Source organism: Wolffia australiana, chromosome 11, assembly GCF_029677425.1.
Source record: "Wolffia australiana isolate 7733 chromosome 11, ASM2967742v1".
In the NCBI taxonomy this organism is placed as follows: Eukaryota; Viridiplantae; Streptophyta; class Magnoliopsida; order Alismatales; family Araceae; genus Wolffia; species Wolffia australiana.
This window is the reverse complement of record NC_135845.1, coordinates 15,493,696-15,512,890: the sequence shown is the minus strand read 5'-3', so window position 1 is coordinate 15,512,890 and position 19,195 is coordinate 15,493,696.

Genomic DNA, 19,195 nt, shown 5'->3' with positions numbered 1-19,195 from the left:
CAATTACTCACAAGTACTTCTTTGTATCTATTAAACAATGGAATAACTTGTGTTTTCTACACGAGATGATTTTGACTTTAGATTTTTTGGAAGAACTTTTCAAGATAAAATGAACACGGGAGCATGCGTTGTGAAGGAAACCACATATTGTGATTGTTCCAATAATACGTGGGTACATAAATCCACAAGTCGATGAATGACAATATTGAATTTGCATTTATTTTATTAAACCGCTAGTTATTTATAGAAATATAAATTATTGATTTTGCATTATAAATGATGTTGCAAACTTCTCATGACTTTTGTATTTTGATATTTCTAGGTTTTGTCATGCGACCATGGGAGTGTTCACTCAGTCAAATATCTCGAGTCTTCTATAATATTTTGGACCATGGGGTATTCTATATTCCTATTGAATACTTCATATCTAGTTTGACTCTGCTATAATATTCTATTTTCCCTATAGCTTTATAGACTTCTAGAAGTTCACTGGTTCCACTAGATGATTTTGATAGAAGCTTCCAAAAAACGTCTTTGAAGAATGGACCTCACTAACCCTTGAGGCAAGCCAGGGCAAGAACAAAATGAAGAAGTTGCTTTCGGAGACATGTGGATCCATATAAGGCTATGTTCTTCTTATCATCTTTAACGTGTTTTGAACCTACTCCAGCATTCATTTTCCCTGCTATGAGTGGCATTTTTAATTGACCTAATCAAGAAAGGTATATTAACCCACTTTTTGCGGGTATAGTTTTTGCATCATCATGTTATTTGTGGACACTTGATCTTTGTTATATATAAAGTTTGGAAAGGTGTGAGTCAATGTCCCATTAGACTATTGTCCATGATCAATTGTGGTGGCTATCTGCAGTGAAATTATGTCTTGAGGCTTGCTTACAATGAGTTCTGATTCTTTTGGTTTTTCCGTCTTTAAATGGTCCTCTCTCTTTCCCTATGCATTGTTCTCTCTTTCTCTCTCTTTGCGTATAACTTTATGTATTTATCTTACCTCCCTCATCATCAGTTCTTCCCCTCTCTCGTTCACCACTGTCTTTAATCTTCATTTTTCTCTATACCGCCCTTTCTCTTTCAGTCTCTGTAATTATTTTTCTCACCCGTGTTCATTCTCTCTGTTCCTAATCATCCTTATTGATGCAGCCTTAATACACAAACAATGAAGGAACAAGACTTTAATCTAAAAGCCTAGCTCTACTTGAAGTAGCCAAGTCTGGAATCAACAAAATTAGCTTTTTTCCACCTTGAGTCCACAAGGGTTGGGCTAGAATCCGCAATCACTGAAGCACCGTATAGAAAGGAGAACACCCAGAGGGAAGAAACATGAATTTCAAGTAAAACAATACACTTCATTAATGAGCCTTCAAGGGTACATGAGGCCCTTCTACAGGCCCCGCCAGTTGAGGGGTCATCCATAATGACAGTATCCATTTAAGGATAACTCAAAAGATCGAGAAAAACAACTTGGATAGGCTAAAACAAAGGATCAACGGCCTGATAGCTAGATTCTGGGGCCTGTAGAATATGTCATGACATATTTGTGTGGCTCATGATTATCTGTAGCTTTGACAAGCTGGATCAGAGATACCCTGCAGATTATGGCTGAAGAAGATTTTATTAGAGGATTTTTCCACGAAAGAATTCATCAAAGGATCCAGTCTGAGAAAAATCTGCCAAAGGATTTTTGTGGGCCTGTATGTAGTTTTCTGCAGATCCTCATTCTTGGGCCACAAGTTAATGGGCCAAAAAAATGGGCTCTTGGCTCCATCTCATATATTTACATTCTCTCACTCTGATTTCCTTACTGTTCACTCTCATACGTACCTCTCTGTCCATTTCATTCTTCCCGTCTGACTCCCCCGAAATATACCCTCTTCCTAATGTTATCTCCATCACGTCCCTCCCTCAATATATACTTCCTTTTATAGCTTTCTCTCTCGACCTTTCTCTCTCTCTCTCTTTATCTCTCTCTCTTTCTGTTTTTGCTCTCTCTCTCTCTTTCTGTTTTTGCTCTCTCTCTCTCTTTCTGTTTTTTCTCTCTCTCTCTTTCTGTTTTTTCTCTCTCTCTCTTTCTGTTTTTTCTCTCTCTCTATTTCCCTCTAACTCTCTTTATCTCTCTCTCTCTCCCTTGTTCTGTCTTTCTCTTTCTCTCTCACTCCCTCGCTCTCTCTTGTTCTGTCTTTCTCTCTCTTTCTCTCTCACTCTCTCCCCTTCGTATACCTATGTCTTCTATACCTCTTGTTCTCTCCATATAATTTACGCTTTAAAATTTCATCTGACATCGCTTTGTAATACTATGTACATGAATACTAGTTTTATCCTCTCCATAGTGTTCCCTCTCGTGAATGAGCCCTGAGCCGATCTTGGATGTGTTCTCAAATTATGGATCTTATCAATTAAATAACTTAATATACGGATTTCTCCACTATGATTCAGATAAAATGGTGATATTTAGGTTTTGGAACTGGCAATATCTGACGCTATAGGTTGTGTAAGAATTGTTTTCACTTGTATAAAAATCCATAATTAACTCTGGAGGTGAGATTATACGCACACTAAGTTATAATTTCATGGTATTTGAAACTAAAAAGGTATTGTCTCGGTGCCATATCGTCATTTATATCTATACTTATGACTCACCAATAATAATGATCTAGGAAAACATCAATAAAAGACATATCATTTTTTTACTTTAATGGCATAGGTCTAGGCTCGCATGTGGCATTAAGATATCACCATTCCATGCCACTATCACTATTGCAACTCATGGTTGACTCACAAAATAATATTTTCTTTCCTGATTGTGAAATCCTAAACATCAGATATCTTAAATGCGTTTACTACATCAAGATACGTAGCCTCTAAAAAAATTGAGCTACAGAACATAGAAATACTTATATATTCAATTCGGAGTAGAATGCTGGAGGTGGTATTGCACGACGCTCCGCCTAGACGTTGTACACTTCACGAAGATCCAAGACGACACTAGATGAGCGCAAACATCACACCTGCTCCATGCGTCGCCAATTCCAGGGTGATGGAACACGACGGTCAGATTTGGCAATTGGTGTCACGTCCGGAGGGTAAAACTCTAAAAGCGATGTTAACGTCGTGGAAAAAAAATGTATATGATTTTGAGAAAATATTGACAAGAAGTACGTCAATCGTCCACTGGCGCGAGACAGCTCAATCTGGACGGCACGTGATGGGTTTTGTGATGACCGAGCTCCCAATGATCCGCGAGATCAACGAAGACCAACGGAGCTGAGGCGACGTCGGCAAAGGGTGTCCACACCGTCGACCTGTTCGAATGGTTCCAGTGCTGTCAAAGAAGATGTATCTATCAAACAGACGGGGGCTAGCTCTATAAAATGAATAAATCTCTCTCGTGGTAATGAGCAATTCGAAGTCAGCTTGAGGTCTCCAATGCGACGTGCATCGATATGACTATTGTATTCTTTTCTTTTGTGTCATGAGCGTGGACGATCGGATACGTGTGTAATTGAGATATTTTACGTCCACTCGACGCCTATAATAGTTTCTAAACACTCAACCTTTCATATATAAAACCCCCTAGGTGGTATCCCGGGCAAGGCTGGATAAATCTACGAGCACAACCCTTGAGTTGGTCGTACCCAGCACCATGTTTTTGCCAATAATAGAAAAAGGAGAGCTAAGCTAATGTGGACAACCAAATATTTTCGTTTTTATTTTTACGTAACATATCAATTTAGTAAAAAAAACCTGCATTCCTCAAGGGGATTTATCTATTTGATAAGTATAAAACGTGATTATTGTCGCAAAAAACATATTTTACAACTACTTTTGGTTGTACAATTTAATACTTCAAATAAAAGTTGTTAATAGAATACTAGTAACTGCATTCTTTTTATATAAAATATCTGGGAATGTGAAAAATACAAACTGTTGCTTATTGATACTTTTATTCTCTCACTATATTTTATTCCCGACACTCAATAACCGAAAATTATCCATATGGGCAGGGGAGTTAATCCGACAAAACGAGGGTACATTGAAGAAGTTGGACCATTCGTGTGTGAGTCCTAACAGCTAAAATTTACACAACTCACAAAATAGTCAGAGATTAGAAAATAAAAAATTTCTAAAATTCGAACTAAACCAGCTTCCCTCCGAGTATATTATAATTGAAATGTAATTTTTTTGTGAATCAATGCTTGGAATAGTAATTTTTATAGTTCCAAGGCCTGAAAAATACGATAGAGAAATATAATTTAAACCATCTGTGGACGCAACCCATAATAAAAAGACGAAGCCAAATACTGATAACCACTAACTTCCCAGTGAGATGCGTATGCTAGAAATGATGACATGTCAAGATCCAAATTAGAATGGCTTCCTGGTCCTGTTCAGCGACCACTATGTTTGTGCCAGGGATTACAGGTTGTTTCCACAAAGAATTTAAATGAAAATCTTCCTTATCTGTATTTTTAGATCTTGGAAGCACCCTATAATATTCTATTGAGCCTTGACTGGCAAAAATATAAAAGACAAAGTCAACTGCCTATAAACATTTTCCAATTCGCCTTTGGTTAATTGACTATTTTAGCTAACCAAGGGAGCTAATTCGGCCGAGTTCATCAAACAATCAAATGGTCTGAATACGTTGGAACAAGTTTATTTACTTAGGCCTCTCATCTACCAATAGTCCGTTCCATCTTTGTAAAGGGGCCTTCTGGGTTTTGTTCCAAAAAATGATAAATAGTGTGATTTGCACATTGAGAGTGTCACGTGGCTCCGTTCTTACATTCAACGAGAAAATGCTTCAAGTATTTGAATTGCAATCGAGGACCGTAAAGAGGGAACACCGCTTGGCACATAGGACAACTTACGCCAAGGTAAGTGTGATCCACGCTTTCTCGACTTACATATTCATTATTGTTTTGTATCTTATTACCCATCGGTAGACTAGGTTTTCTACATCTATTTGCACCAACAGGCCCTGCTGCTCCCCGTTAGATATGTTGTTGATCGCCAACGATGGTACATCAGTACTGCTCGCCTCCTCTGGCTCTTATTGCCTTTCCTGTCTTTTTCCCCTCTTCCTCACTCGCCCTGTCCATCTTTTCCTCTCTTCTCTCCCTTCCTCTCTTTCTTCCATCCCCGTCGCTATCTCCTTCGTGCTCTCTATCCGATCTTTCACAACTTAGTTTCTCCATCCCTCTCTGCGTCTCTGTTCCCCTTGCTCTCTCAACGTTTTTCTCCATCTATCTCTCAGTCCGTCTTTGCATTTCTCCCACAACTTTTGCTCTATCACTCTCTTCGTTTCTTTTTCCATTTCTCTCTCTCTCTCTCTCTCTCTCTCTCTCTCTCTCTCTCTCTCTCTCTCTCTCTCTCTCTCTCTCTCTCTCTCTCTCTCTCTCTCTCTCTCTCTCTCTCTCTCTCTCTCTCTCTCTCTCTCTCGCTCTCTCTCTCTCTCTCTCTCTCTCTCTCTCCCGATCTCTCTCTCTCTCTCTCTCCTGATCTCTCTCTTCCTCTCTCTCTCTCTCTCTCTCTCTCTGATTCACTGTATACCTTTCCTATGTTTCTTCCTCCCTCAGACGCATTGTCACAAACTATCTCCTACATTTCTGTCTCGGTATCTGCATGCCTCTTTCCGACTCCCTCTCTGTCTCACTCTTACTCTCTCTATCTCTACTGTCTCTCTTTTACTCACACCATTTCGCGACATCATTTTCTTCTCTCCGAGTTTTCATCGGTGAATCCCTCGCCGTCGCTCTCTTTCACTCTCTATCGTGCTCCACGGCTTAAGGTCTGTTTGCCTGTCCGTCGCTCTCTATCTCTCTCTCCCACTCCCACTCGCTATCTCCCAACCTATCTATCTAGGAATACCAGTCTCCGGATCGCTCTCTCCATATCCAGCTCCCCCGCCTTCCCACTTGCCCGCTTGCCCGCTGTCCTGGCCTCTCGATACATCAATCCTTGCTCGCTCTCGCTTCAGCTCTCCCGGTTGCCCGCCGCCTCTTCATCTCTTCTCGCCCGCTCTATCTCTCCAGTCCTTGTGCTCGCTCGTTCTCTCTACCCATGTGTCCCCCTCACTCGCAAGTTCTCCATCGTGCTCCACGGCTCGCTCTGTCTCCATCTCTTCCCAACCCGCGGTCTCTCTCAGTCTCTCTTTCGTTCCGGCTTGCCCAATCTCGGTCTCTAGACCTCTTTACGACCCTCGTTTTATCTCTCCGGATTGGTCTCTCTCTTTCTCTCTGTTTCTCTTTGAACCGCCATCTCTCCCGCTTACTCGCCATCTCTCTTCCTCTCTTTCTCTCTCAATCTCACTCCCCCGCTTCCGTGCCCCCTCTCTTTCTCTCTCCCTTTTTATCTTTAATCCTGCTTGCTCGCTCTCTTCCCGTGTTTTTCTACGGATGTGTCCTATGTCGGCAGATCGATTACCGGCGCATCAAATGAACGCCTGACGTTGCGAGTCAAGTGTGATACCTTCTAGACTATCCAACTATCCTTTTAGAAAATGCTTGTCAATGTGTCGGGAGTCGGGGATCTTCTTGTCTGATATCACGAAGGGCATAAAAAAAGGAAACACGTGAAATCATTGAGACCTCGTGGTATATATATTTACTCCGTGTTTCTCAAAGATTCACAGACAAAAAAAGACGCTTGTCCGCCCTTTAGAATTATCGTGTTGGCTTAAAATACACGGAGACAGACGGGCACTAGAGATTACATCGAGTCTTGGACTGCGAAGGACGTACCAGGACGGCCAAGCCAAAGACAGGGGACACGCTGCGAGCCCGCCCCCGCGCCAAGCCTTCATTGGCAATAAATATAAAAGATAAAGTCAACTACTTATAAACATTTGTCTTTGAGTAATAGACTATTTTAGCTACCCAAATGGGCTAATTAGGCCAAGTTCAATCCGTCTTTGCATTTCTCTCTCAACTTTTGCTCTATCCCTCTCTGCGTTTCTTTTTCGATTTCTCTCTCTCTCTCTCTGATTCACTGTATCCCTTCCTTTTTTTTCCTCCCTCAGACTCATTCTCACAAACTATCTCCTACATTTCTCTCTCGGTATCTGAATGCCTCTCTCCGACTCCTTCTCTGTCTCTCTCTCACTCTCTCCATCTCTACTGTCTCTCTCTTCCTCACACCCTTTCGCTCCATCATTTCCTCTCTCCGACTTTTCATCGGTGAATCCCACGCCGTCGCTTTCTTTCACTCCCTATCGTGCCCCCCGACTTTACGTATTTTGCCCGTCCGTCTCTCTCTACCTTTCTCTCTCTCTCCCCCTCCCACTCTATATCTCCCTACCTATCTATCTAGGAATACCGGTCTCTGGATCTCTCTCTCCGTATCTAGCTCTCCCGCTTACCCGCTTGCCCGCTCTCCTGCTCTCTCGAGACATAAATACTTGCTCGCTCTCTCTTCAGCTCTCCCGGTTGCCCGCCGTCTCTTCATCTCTCCTCGCCCGCTCTATCTCTCCATTCCTTGTGCTCGCTCGTTCTCCCTGCTCATGTGTCCCCCTCACGCGTTCCATCATTCTCTTGCTCGCTCTGTCTCCACCTCCTCCCAACGCGCTGTCTATCTCAGTCTCTCTTTCGTTCCGGGTTGCTCAGTCCCGGTCTCTAGACCTCTCTACGACCCTCGTTTCATTTCTCCCGCTTGGTCTCCCTCTCTCTCTCTCTCTGTGTTTCTCTTTCAACCTCGGTCTCCCGCTTACTTGCCATCTCTCTCCCTCTCTTTCTCCCTCAACCTCACTCCCCCGCCTCTCTCTTTCTATCTATCTCACCCACCCTCGCTCGCTCGCCCCCTCTCTTTCTCTCTCCCTTTCTATCTATAATCCTGCTTGCTCGCTCTCTTCCCGTGTTTTTCTACGGATGTGTCTTACATCGGCAGATCGATTACAGGCGAATCAAATGAACGCCGGTGGTTATATATAGAAAGTCAAGCGTGATATCTTCTAGAATATCCAACTATCCTTTCAGAAAATGCTTATATTCACTCCATGTTCCTTAAAGATTCACCGACAAAAAAGAGGCTTGTCCTGCTTCGAACTTTAAAATTCTCCTGTTTGCTAAAACTACCCGAAGACAGACGGACACTAGAGATTACATGGAGTCTTGGACTGGGAAGGACGTACGAGGACGGCCAAGCCAAAGACAGGGGACACGCTGCGAGCCCGCCCCCGTGCCGTGCGGAAGCCAGGGCTTGGAGAGGTAAACGAGGCGTTGGCCGATCTTCACAAACCGAGGAGGAGGCGGAGGAGAAGGAGGGGCGATCTTCTCCTCCTCGATCCCGAAGAGGACGCCGTGGAATTCGTCGTCGGTCTCGTCTTCGTCGAACTTGGACAACATACTCAGGTAGACGGCTCCCGTACGCAGGCTGTCTACTCCCGCCTGGTGCGCCGTCGTCCCGTCCCACCCGTCCAGCACCTCCACGCCCCAAAACTCGGACAGGCGCGACAGCCCGAGATGGAATCCGCCGATGAATCGGCTCAGGTGCTTCACATCGACGACGTCGCCGAGGCAGCACCCGACGAGGCGAGCGAACTCGGGCAGCGTCCGCGGCAGGGCTTCCCCGTGAGAAGCTTCACCAGGTAAGCGACGTCGTACAGGCCGTGGTAGGTGACCCAGACAGGTTTCGGCATCCCCATCCATTGGTTCTTCCGGAGACGCTCGGAGAGATCGCCGGAGTCGACGCCTTCACTTCTCGTCCTCGCAAAGTCGATTCCGCTGTTCTTCAGCAGCTCCACCGACGCATCCCATCGCAGGTGCGACGGGGAGGACAGGTCGAAGTCGTTGAAGTTGAACTGCCAGGTGCAGCGTCTGCCGTTCGGGTCGAAGAAGGACACCCCGAGCTGGACGATGTGCATGCCGTCCACGTTGCGCCGGACGTCCTCGTAGCGCTCGCGGGACTCCGCCGAGAAGGGGGTGTGATGGACGAATCCGGGAAACTCGGTGTCGATGGCCGCGAAGGGGGCCAGCTCCACGGCTTTCATGAATCGGGGGAGCTCTTCGTAGAGGTTGCTCGCCCAGACTTGCCTCACTTCCGCCGCCGCCACCTCCGTCCGCTCTTTTACTGCCGCCATGGCTCTCGCCGTTCTTCTTCTCTTCTTCTTCTTCTTCTTCTTCTTCTTCTTCTTCTTCTTCTCCTCCTCCTCCTCTTCTTCAGTCTCGTTCTCCGGTAGTGCACTCTGTTGGAAAAGCCTGATGATTGGCTTTATAGGGCATCAGCGTGGAACGGGTTCTGCGGTGGTAGTTCCGAAAGAAAGCCGTTTTGGTTCCGGAATTCCCGAGTTCAAGTGGCCGACGACAACGGTGGAGATGCGCAGAAGGTGGATTTCTGTTCGTCTTTGGCCTCCGTTGAGATTGCTTGGGCCTTCCCTTAGTTTACGGGGCTCCCTCCCTTGGTCTCCACATCAGAGGACACGACCGATCTATCCCTCAGTTTACGGATGGAAGGACTCGTCGTCCACTCGTTGGTTGTTCCCGACATTCCCTATCGCCGAAGCCGATATTCCTGCTCGCCGGACTTACGAAAATGGTGGACTGCTCGCCGGATATTCCTGCTCTCTCTCGCACTTTCGCGCTCACTCTCACTCCCTCTCTTTTGTTTTCTTTTTTCTCTCTTTCCCTCGCTCTTTCGCCCTCGCTGTTTCTCCCGCGCGCTTTGTCCTTCTCTCTCTTTCTCAGTCCTTCTTTCTCCTTCTCTCTCTTTCTCAGTCGCTTCTTTCTCCTTCTCTCTCTTTCTCGCTTCTTTCTCCTTCCCTCTCTTTCTCGCTCCCTCCTTTCTCCTTCTCTCTCTTTCTCGCTCCCTTCTTTCTCCTCCTCTCTCTTTCTCGCTCGCTTCTTTCTCCTCCTCTCTCTTTCTCGCTCGCTTCTTTCTCCTTCTCTCTCTTTCTCGCTCGCTTCTTTCTCCTTCTCTCTCTTTCTCGCTCGCTTCTTTCTCCTCCTCTCTCTTTCTCGCTCGCTTCTTTCTCCTCCTCTCTCTTTCTCGCTCGCTTCTTTCTCCTTCTCTCTCTTTCTCGCTCGCTTCTTTCTCCTCCTCTCTCTTTCTCGCTCGTTTTTCCTCCTTCTCTCTCTTTCTCGCTCGCTTCGTTCTCTCTCGCTCTCGCTCTTTTCCTCACTTTGGGTCTATTTCTCTCTTTGTTTCTCGCTCTCTCTCCGTTTCTCGCCCTCTCTCTCTGTCTCTCTCTGTTTCTCGCTCGCGCTCTGTTTCTCATCCTCTCTCTTTTTCTCTCTTCGTTTCTCGCTATCTTTCTGTTTCTCACTTTCTCTCTATTTCTCTCTTTATTTCTCTCTCATTGACTCTCTCTCTTTCGTTCTCTCTTTATCTCTTCTCTCTCGTTCTCTCTTTCTCTATCTCGATCTCTATCTCTGTCCTGCTCTTTCTCTCTCCAATTCTAGATTTCATGGTACTTCCGTACTTTTCGGATCGATGGAAGCCGCAGCCAGTTGAGGAGCAACGTAACAGGGGGATTTCTGTGTGCCGTCCTCATTGTGTTTAATCGCTAGTCTGGATTGCATGCTTCGATCCAGCTTGGACTGGGCGTAGGCGGAGATACGAGGCAGCGGGAGGAATGAAAGCAAGAGAAGAGATGAGAGAAACGGAAGAATGATAGAGAAAGCGGGTGGCGAGGATAGAGAAAGAAGGCAGCAAAGGTAGACAGGAAAATGCAAGGAGGAGAGTGATTCAGATCGAATGATACTGTGATAGATAGAGTGATAAGGTGAGAAATTGAGGAAGTGTTCCGAGCAAGAACAGAAGAAAAACACTTTGTCTGGGGAGAAAGACAGTGCAAATTCTTGCAAGAATTGAGCCCCTCGTGGGAGAGTTTTGCCGGGGGAGAAGTTTTTTCTAGAGAAAAGTTGTCTAGAAGATTTCACGCTCTATCTCTTTTTCTCAACTCTCTCTCTGTCTCTCTCTCCTCCTCTCTCCCTCTCTCGCTCTCGCTCTCTCTTTTTCTCTCTCGCTCTCCCTCGCTCTCTCTCTTGTTCTCCTTCGCTCTCTTTTCGTTTACTTTCTCCCTCTTTCCTATCTTTCTCTCTCTCTTTCTCACTGTCTCTTTCTCTCTGTCTTTTCGTGTTATTCTTTATTTTCTTCTTATTCTTCTTGTTCTTCATTGTTGTTGTTCTTTTTCTATTTTCGATTTCCGTTGTTGTTGTTGTTGTCGTTCTTCTGCATCTGCTTCTTCTTCTTTCTTCTATTGTTCTTCTTGCTCTATTGTTCTTCTTCATCTATTTTCCGCCGTCTTCTCTCTTTGTTGTCATTCCTCTTCTTTTCTTCTGTTGTTGTTGTTCTTCTTCTATTTTTCGTCTTCTTCTATTATTGTTGTTGCTCTTCTTCTTGTTCTATTGGTCTTCTTCTTCCATTATCATTTATTATCAATTGTACTTTTCCTTTTATGTCCAAACTTCATGAACGTTTGGCAATGAATAGTTGCAATATTTACTATGCCTCGAGCGCTCCCCACCGACCTCTGGTTTGCCTGGCTCAACTTTTGACATTTTTCCTTGTTGTTCCAGGGTCCCCTTTTGGATTCTATGAAAAATTAAGTTTATTTACTGATGCAAGCTGAGGCAATATGGTTGAATTTTCATTTTGTTGGTGTAATACATAATTGTCGTCATGATATGAGGGACAAATGACAAAATCTTTGAAAAAGTATGTTGAATGTTTTTTTCTTGTGCTGAGTCCCTTGAATATCGAAAAGATTCTTGAGGCTTTATTGGTAAGATGAATGTCAGATGTCATTCAAGTCGAAGTTCTTATTGTTTAACTGTGGTCATACGTAGGCATATTTCCATCGACGACATTTTGTAGTATACTCCTTAAATCCCTGATGGGGTATTATTTAATAGTAAAAGAAGGTTTGGAGTTCGTATGATTGTCCGTTGGGAATGTGATTTCTTCTAATCCGGGATAAATATTCTTAAAGAAACAAAATAAAAAGGCTAGCACCCAATCATTAATTTGCATAAATTTCATATTATTGATTATATTATATATTTTTATTTGACTCGAGGTATGGGTTTGGTAAAGATTTTCAATTACTCACAAGTACTTCTTTGTATCTATTTAATAATGGAATAACTTTTGTTTTCTCCACGTGTTGATTTTGACTTTAGATTTTTTGGAAGAACTTTTCAAGATAAAATGAACACGGGAGCATGCGTTGTGAAGGAAACCACATATTGTGATTGTTCCAATAATACGTGGGTACATAAATCCACAAGTCGATGAATGACAATATTGAATTTGCATTTATTTTATTAAACCGCTAGTTATTTATAGAAATATAAATTATTGATTTTGCATTATAAATGATGTTGCAAACTTCTCATGACTTTTGTATTTTGATATTTCTAGGTTTTGTCGTACGACCATGGGAGTGTTCACTCAGTCAAATATCTCGAGTCTTCTATAATATTTTGGACCATGGGGTATTCTATATTCCTATTGAATACTTCATATCTAGTTTGACTCTGCTATAATATTCTATTTTCCCTATAGCTTTATAGACTTCTAGAAGTTCACTGGTTCCACTAGATGATTTTGATAGAAGCTTCCAAAAAACGTCTTTGAAGAATGGACCTCACTAACCCTTGAGGCAAGCCAGGGCAAGAACAAAATGAAGAAGTTGCTTTCGGAGACATGTGGATCCATATAAGGCTATGTTCTTCTTATCATCTTTAACGTGTTTTGAACCTACTCCAGCATTCATTTTCCCTGCTATGAGTGGCATTTTTAATTGACCTAATCAAGAAAGGTATATTAACCCACTTTTTGCGGGTATAGTTTTTGCATCATCATGTTATTTGTGGACACTTGATCTTTGTTATATATAAAGTTTGGAAAGGTGTGAGTCAATGTCCCATTAGACTATTGTCCGCAGTCAATTGTGGTGGCTATCTGCAGTGAAATTATGTCTTGAGGCTTGCTTACAATGAGTTACGATTCTTTTGGTTTTTCCGTCTTTAAATGGTCCTCTCTCTTTCCCTATGCATTGTTCTCTCTTTCTCTCTCTTTGCGTATAACTTTATGTATTTATCTTACCTCCCTCATCATCAGTTCTTCCCCTCTCTCGTTCACCACTGTCTTTAATCTTCATTTTTCTCTATACCGCCCTTTCTCTTTCAGTCTCTGTAATTATTTTTCTCACCCGTGTTCATTCTCTCTGTTCCTAATCATCCTTATTGATGCAGCCTTAATACACAAACAATGAAGGAACAAGACTTTAATCTAAAAGCCTAGCTCTACTTGAAGTAGCCAAGTCTGGAATCAACAAAATTAGCTTTTTTCCACCCCTTGAGTCCACAAGGGGTTGGGCTAGAATCCGCAATCACTGAAGCACCGTATAGAAAGGAGAACACCCAGAGGGGTTCTCGCTCTCGCTTTTTCTCTCTCTCTCTCTCTCTCTCTCTCTCTCTCTCTCTCTCTCTCTCTCTCTCTCTCTCTCTCTCTCTCTCTCTCTCTCTCTCTCTCTCTCTCTCTCTCTCTCTCTCTCTCTCTCTCTCTCTCTCTCTCTCTCTCTCTCTCTCTCTCTCTCTCTCTCTCTCTCTCTCTCTCTCTCTCTCTCTCTCTCTCTCTCTCTCTCTCTCTCTCTCTCTCTCTCTCTCTCTCTCTCTCTCTCTCTCTCTCTCTCTCTCTCTCTCTCTCTCTCTCTCTCTCTCTCTCTCTCTCTCTCTCTCTCTCTCTCTCTCTCTCTCGCACTCTTTGACTCTCACTGTCTCTCTCTCTCTCTCTCTCTCTCTCTCTCTGGCTCTCTCTCACACTCTCTCTCTCCCGATCTCTCTCTCTCTCACTCTCTCTCTCTCTCTCTCTCTCTCTCTCTCTCCCGCTCTCTCTCTCCCTCTCTCTCTCTCTCTCTCTCACTCTCTCTCTCTCTCTCTCTCTCTCTCTCTCTCTCTCTCTTCTTTTGTCTCGCTCTTCCTCGCTCTCTCTCTCGCCGTCTCTCTTTTTCTGTCTCGTTCTCCCTCGCTCTCTCTCTCTTTTGTCTCTCGCTCTCTCTCGCTCTCTTTTTTTCACTTTCTCCCTCTTTCTCTCTCTCTCTCGCTCTCTTTTTTTCACTTTCTCCCTCTCTCCCTCTTTCTCTCTCTCTCTCGCTCTCTTTTTTTCACTTTCTCCCTCTCTCTCTCTGTCTCTCTCTCTCTCTCTTTCTCTCTCCGTCTTTTCCTTTTTCTCATTCTCGCTCTCTTTCTCTCTTGTTCTCTGTCTTTTTCTCACTTTCTTCCTCTTTCTCTCTCTTTTTCTCTCTTCTTTCTTTCACTCTTTCCCTCCTCTCTCTTTCTCTCTCTTTATCTTTGTTTCTTTCTCTTTTTCTCTTTCTCTCTCGTTCTCTCTCTTTAGTGTTCTTCCTCTTCTTATTATTTTTCTTCTTCTACTGTTGTTCTTCTTCTTCTATTTTTCGTCTTCTTCTATTGTTGTTGTTGTTCTTCTTCTTCTTCTGCTTCTTCTTCTTCTTCTTCTTCTTCCTCTTCTGTTGTTGTTGTTCTTCTTCTATTGTTCTATTGTTGTTCTTCTTCTTCTATTGTTGTTGTTGTTACTCTTCTTCTTCTATTGTTGTTGTTGTTGTTGTTGTTGTTCTTCTTCTTCTTCTTCTTCTTCTTTTATTGTTCTCCTTTTTTTTCCTCCTTGCCGTCGCTTCTTGATCATCATAATCATCTTCTTCTCCTCCTTTTCCAATTTTCTCTTTTCCTTCTTATTATCCTCCGCCTTTTCATCTTTATTTTCCTCTCCTCCTTATTCTTTAGAAGTGTCTTTGCATGGTGGTCTTTAAGAAGAACAAGAAGGCAGATGGAGAAGTAGAGATAGGAGAGTAGAGAGAGACACACCAAGATAGGTTGTTAAGATTTTTAGGTTCCACAAAAATGATCACATACATTGTATTTATATTATTGTAGAGTAGTGTAATAATAGAAAGTATTAACAAAGTTTAATCATAGCCGTTATAATAGATTTTAACAACTAGATTACATTCATTCTTAACCTACCTACGGTTTAAACCTGGACTTTTATCTTTGATCCTATCTATGTTTGGACCTTGATTTAAAACTGGCCGCTACTTCTCTTAAAGAGTATACGGTATAGGTAATGTTTTTACTGCCTAATATTTTATTTAGATTTCAATTGGCCAGCAAAGTTGCCGCTTGGCTGGCGAGTTGCTGACTCTTCTACCTGGTTATTCTTCCTAAATTTATTCTTCCAGTTCTTTCCATCCTTCTTTTTACCCTTGTTCTCCTCCTTTCCCTCGTTCTCCTCCTCCGCCTTACTCCCCTCTTTCTTCTCCTTATCCTTTTCTTTTGTCTTCTCATTCTCCTTTTCTTCTCATTTTCTTCTCATCCTTCTTATCCTCCTTGTTCTCCTTCTCCTCCTGCTGTTTCTTCTCTCATTTGCCTTCTCTTCCTCCTCCTTCTCATTTTACTCCTTATCCTCCTTATCCTTTTCCTCGTCCTCTTCCTTCTCTTTCTCCTTCTCCAACTTTTTCTCCTTCTCCTCCTCCTCCACCTCCTTCTTATTATCCTTCTGCTCCTCCTCCTCCGTCTCCGCCTTCTCCTTCTCGTTCTCTTTCTTCTCATTTTACACTTTAGCCTCCTTATCCTTCTCCTCAACCTCTTCCTTCTCTTTCTCCTTCTCCTTCTCCAACCTTTTCTCATTCTCATGTTCATCCGTCTTCTCATTCTCCTCATCCTCTTCCTTCTCTCTCCTTCTCCAACTTTTTCTCATTCTCCTCCTTCTCGTTCTCCTCCTCCTCTTTCACCTTATTCTTCTTCTTCTCCTTCTCATTATGCTCCTCGTCCTCCTCTTCCTCCAACGTTTTCTCATTCTCATGTTCATCCTTCTCCTCCTCCTCCTTCTCCTCCTCTTCCTTTTCGTATACACATTGATACTCTCTTCACAATGAATTCCAGGCTCCATGTGGACAATAGGCTTTTTAACTTGCTAAATCATCTTAACCATCCTAGCCCTATATAATGACATGGATGTGGACTCAGATGACGATAATGGGATTTTTGAATCATCTCAAGGTTTGAATCTCTAACCATCTTAGATTTTTGTTGTACTTTTTTACATATTCTCTGTCATTCACTGCACAGGCGAGAACCCATTCAATGCAAACCTCTACTGTAATCATCCCATAGTTTATTCAGAAAACTGCATTTGCAATGGAGAGAAAAGTAGTTGGCACTCAGAATATTAAACAAAGCGTTTCATATAATTTACTTTACATTCTACATTACCAATTTGTTTTCAATTTATTAACTATTATCCCAATTTTTCTACAAATTTGAAATAATTTTCAAATGAGACCAGAAAAATTAATCAGTCCATGGTAATGAATATTGGGTCATATAGGGTGTGAATAATATCTTGATAATATGTGAATCATATTGAGCTAATTCATCATAAGAAGATGATGATGATAATATGACTATTCTAGGACTACATTTATAACAAATACATATATACTGACCAGGTTATAGTTTTATAGATAAAAGAGATATTAGAGAGAAATAAGATAGTAATGATGGGATTGATTTTATACAATAGAAAACCTCCAACTTTCTCTCTTTAGATTTCATTTGGTTCCATCACTCTGTGATTTAAAAAAATAAGTTTTGGCCCGATGGAATATATGAAGTGATGCAGGTTATTATTTAATTGATAGTGCATAAATGTATTCCACTCACTTTCCCCCGAGTAATATATTTAAGTCCTAAAATAAAATTCATATCAAGATATAGAGCAGCATATTTTGGTATGATTTTATCATCAATTCAATGAAAATGATTTTTTTCTACAATTATTAATATTGATAAAAACATATTGGTGTAAAAACATTAAGTTCAACTGAGGACATATCAGTGCAGCCCAAACTCCGTCGCAGTATCATATACTATTGATCAATCATGCACGGAATGTTATACATTTTTTTCATGACCCAACGCGTTGCAAAATGTTTTTTTGTTTTTTCTTTCAAATGGGACAGTGTGGCCTTAAAAAAATAAACCAAAATTTAGCGATCAAATTCCATTAAATAGATATCAATATTTGGTACAGATATCAATATCTAGTACCATCATCTGCCATCATCCTTACCCATATGGCATCTGCCCTTATATCTAATATCCATATAATATATGATATCAATACCTGCATCTGAAATCATTTCGGTTTCATTAAAATATCAGATACATAATTGTGACCTTTCTCTGTCCCTAACTCTTTATCATTTTCTATCCTTTACCTCTAGAATTGTAAGTGTTTATCTGTAACAGGAATAAGTATAAAATGATAGAAAAATAATGGGAAGGAAGAGTTGAAACCATTTCAAAGAAACCCGACATAAAAATTTTATCAATTCTGAGAAAAAGAATAATTTTTAGTGATTAAAAAAATTAGACATATCTATGAGGAGGTCCATCAAGGATACCATCACAGACTTTTATTTTATTATGCATTTAAGGACAACCATCTATTTGGGAAATGTATTGATTCATACATATACTTTTACTGACTTGGTTAAAATAAGTTAATATTATGTGATAACCATCAACTAAAAAATCTTTCAGAAAATCAATTTCATTTTTCTGGTGTAACATGGACTTTGATTTTCAACATTACTACTTTTATTATGACTTCATATGACTTTTTTTCATTAAACCACTAACAACTCATAATGAAATGGCTAAGATATGCTAATCAAGATTATTATACAAAATATAACAAAATTAAATAGTATCCTATTTGAATAGCTGTTCTCATACAACTGTGTCATCTACATATGTACCAGAGACAATTAGATACTTGAACTAGCATTCAGCATTTATCAAATTATTTGATATTTCAATGCCACAAACATACACCTACTTACATGCTTAGTTAAATTCTTAAATTAAGGGCTCTAACTTGATGTTAGAAAAGAGCTGTCTCAAGTATTTTTTCATAAATGATAAATTTGCATGCCCTTTTAAAAATTTAAACTACTTTCACTAGGCTTTAGAAAGGTTGGAATGATGTGTAAGACGACTGCTTGGCTCTTTAGTACAATACATGGCACAGAGATAAAAAATATTCTTAAGATAACCCTCTTTATTTAACCATAAGCAATCTCTCCAACTTTCTATGGGTCTCTATACCAAAGATCTTATTTGTATCCCAAAGATTCATCATGTCAATTTATTTTCCCAATAGGGCTTTCAATATTGCAATATCATTTAAGCTTTTTGAATCAAGGTGCATATTATCCAATAAGTGCATCACAGTAATGAAAACCTTGGAATCATTGAATTGATTGACTCAACCTAAACTCACACATGCAGCTGAATATCAAAATCAAAGCGGATATGAAAACCCAAAAATGTAGATGGAACCAAAGACCAACTTTTGATGCGAGAAAATTTTGTTTTTGTGGTTCCTAAAAAGGGCGTCTTAAAGCCATTCAAATGTCTGACCTCTAGAAATATCCATGTCATATTCAAAGGATACTCGAGAAGGACATCAAATATCTTGAAATAATATCACTATCTAGTCATCATAAGATGAGTATGATTGATCAAATATCCATTATAAAATTGATCCGTATACAAAAATTACCATTTTATGACATCTTAATAATTCACATATGCCATGAGTGGAAAGCAACATGTGTTATCCTCCTAAGTCAACCGCGATGGAATATAAGACATTAAGTTATTTCCTCATTTGCATATTGTGCGAAGGTTGGCTTTGATATTGCTTTGGATGAAATGCGTAATATATGTATGATAATGAAACAAATAATTCAAGAAAAGTATTTTTAAAATCCATGAAACTGTACTGCCAATTAGTAAAATATATGTTATCTACATTCCACTCAACCGTCCCTTCCTTCAGATTCAATAAATATTTTAAGAAAACAGATTCACAATGAATATCAAATGAACAATCATGATAATCAATGAAGAAGATTCTCTTCAAATTTATTCTATGTAGTTTGATTCAAACCTTTTTCTAAGATTACTTCTCTTCGAATGAAGGGTTCAATTTCATGTGGTTCATTGAGAAATTCACCGAAAAATTCACGACATTTTAATCATATTCAGATGCTGATCTCAAGATTGATCCGGAGAAGCATCATTTTAATTATCCGTAAATAATAGCTGAATATCAAAATTATCATCGGCATTACATGAATTATTTGAATCATTAT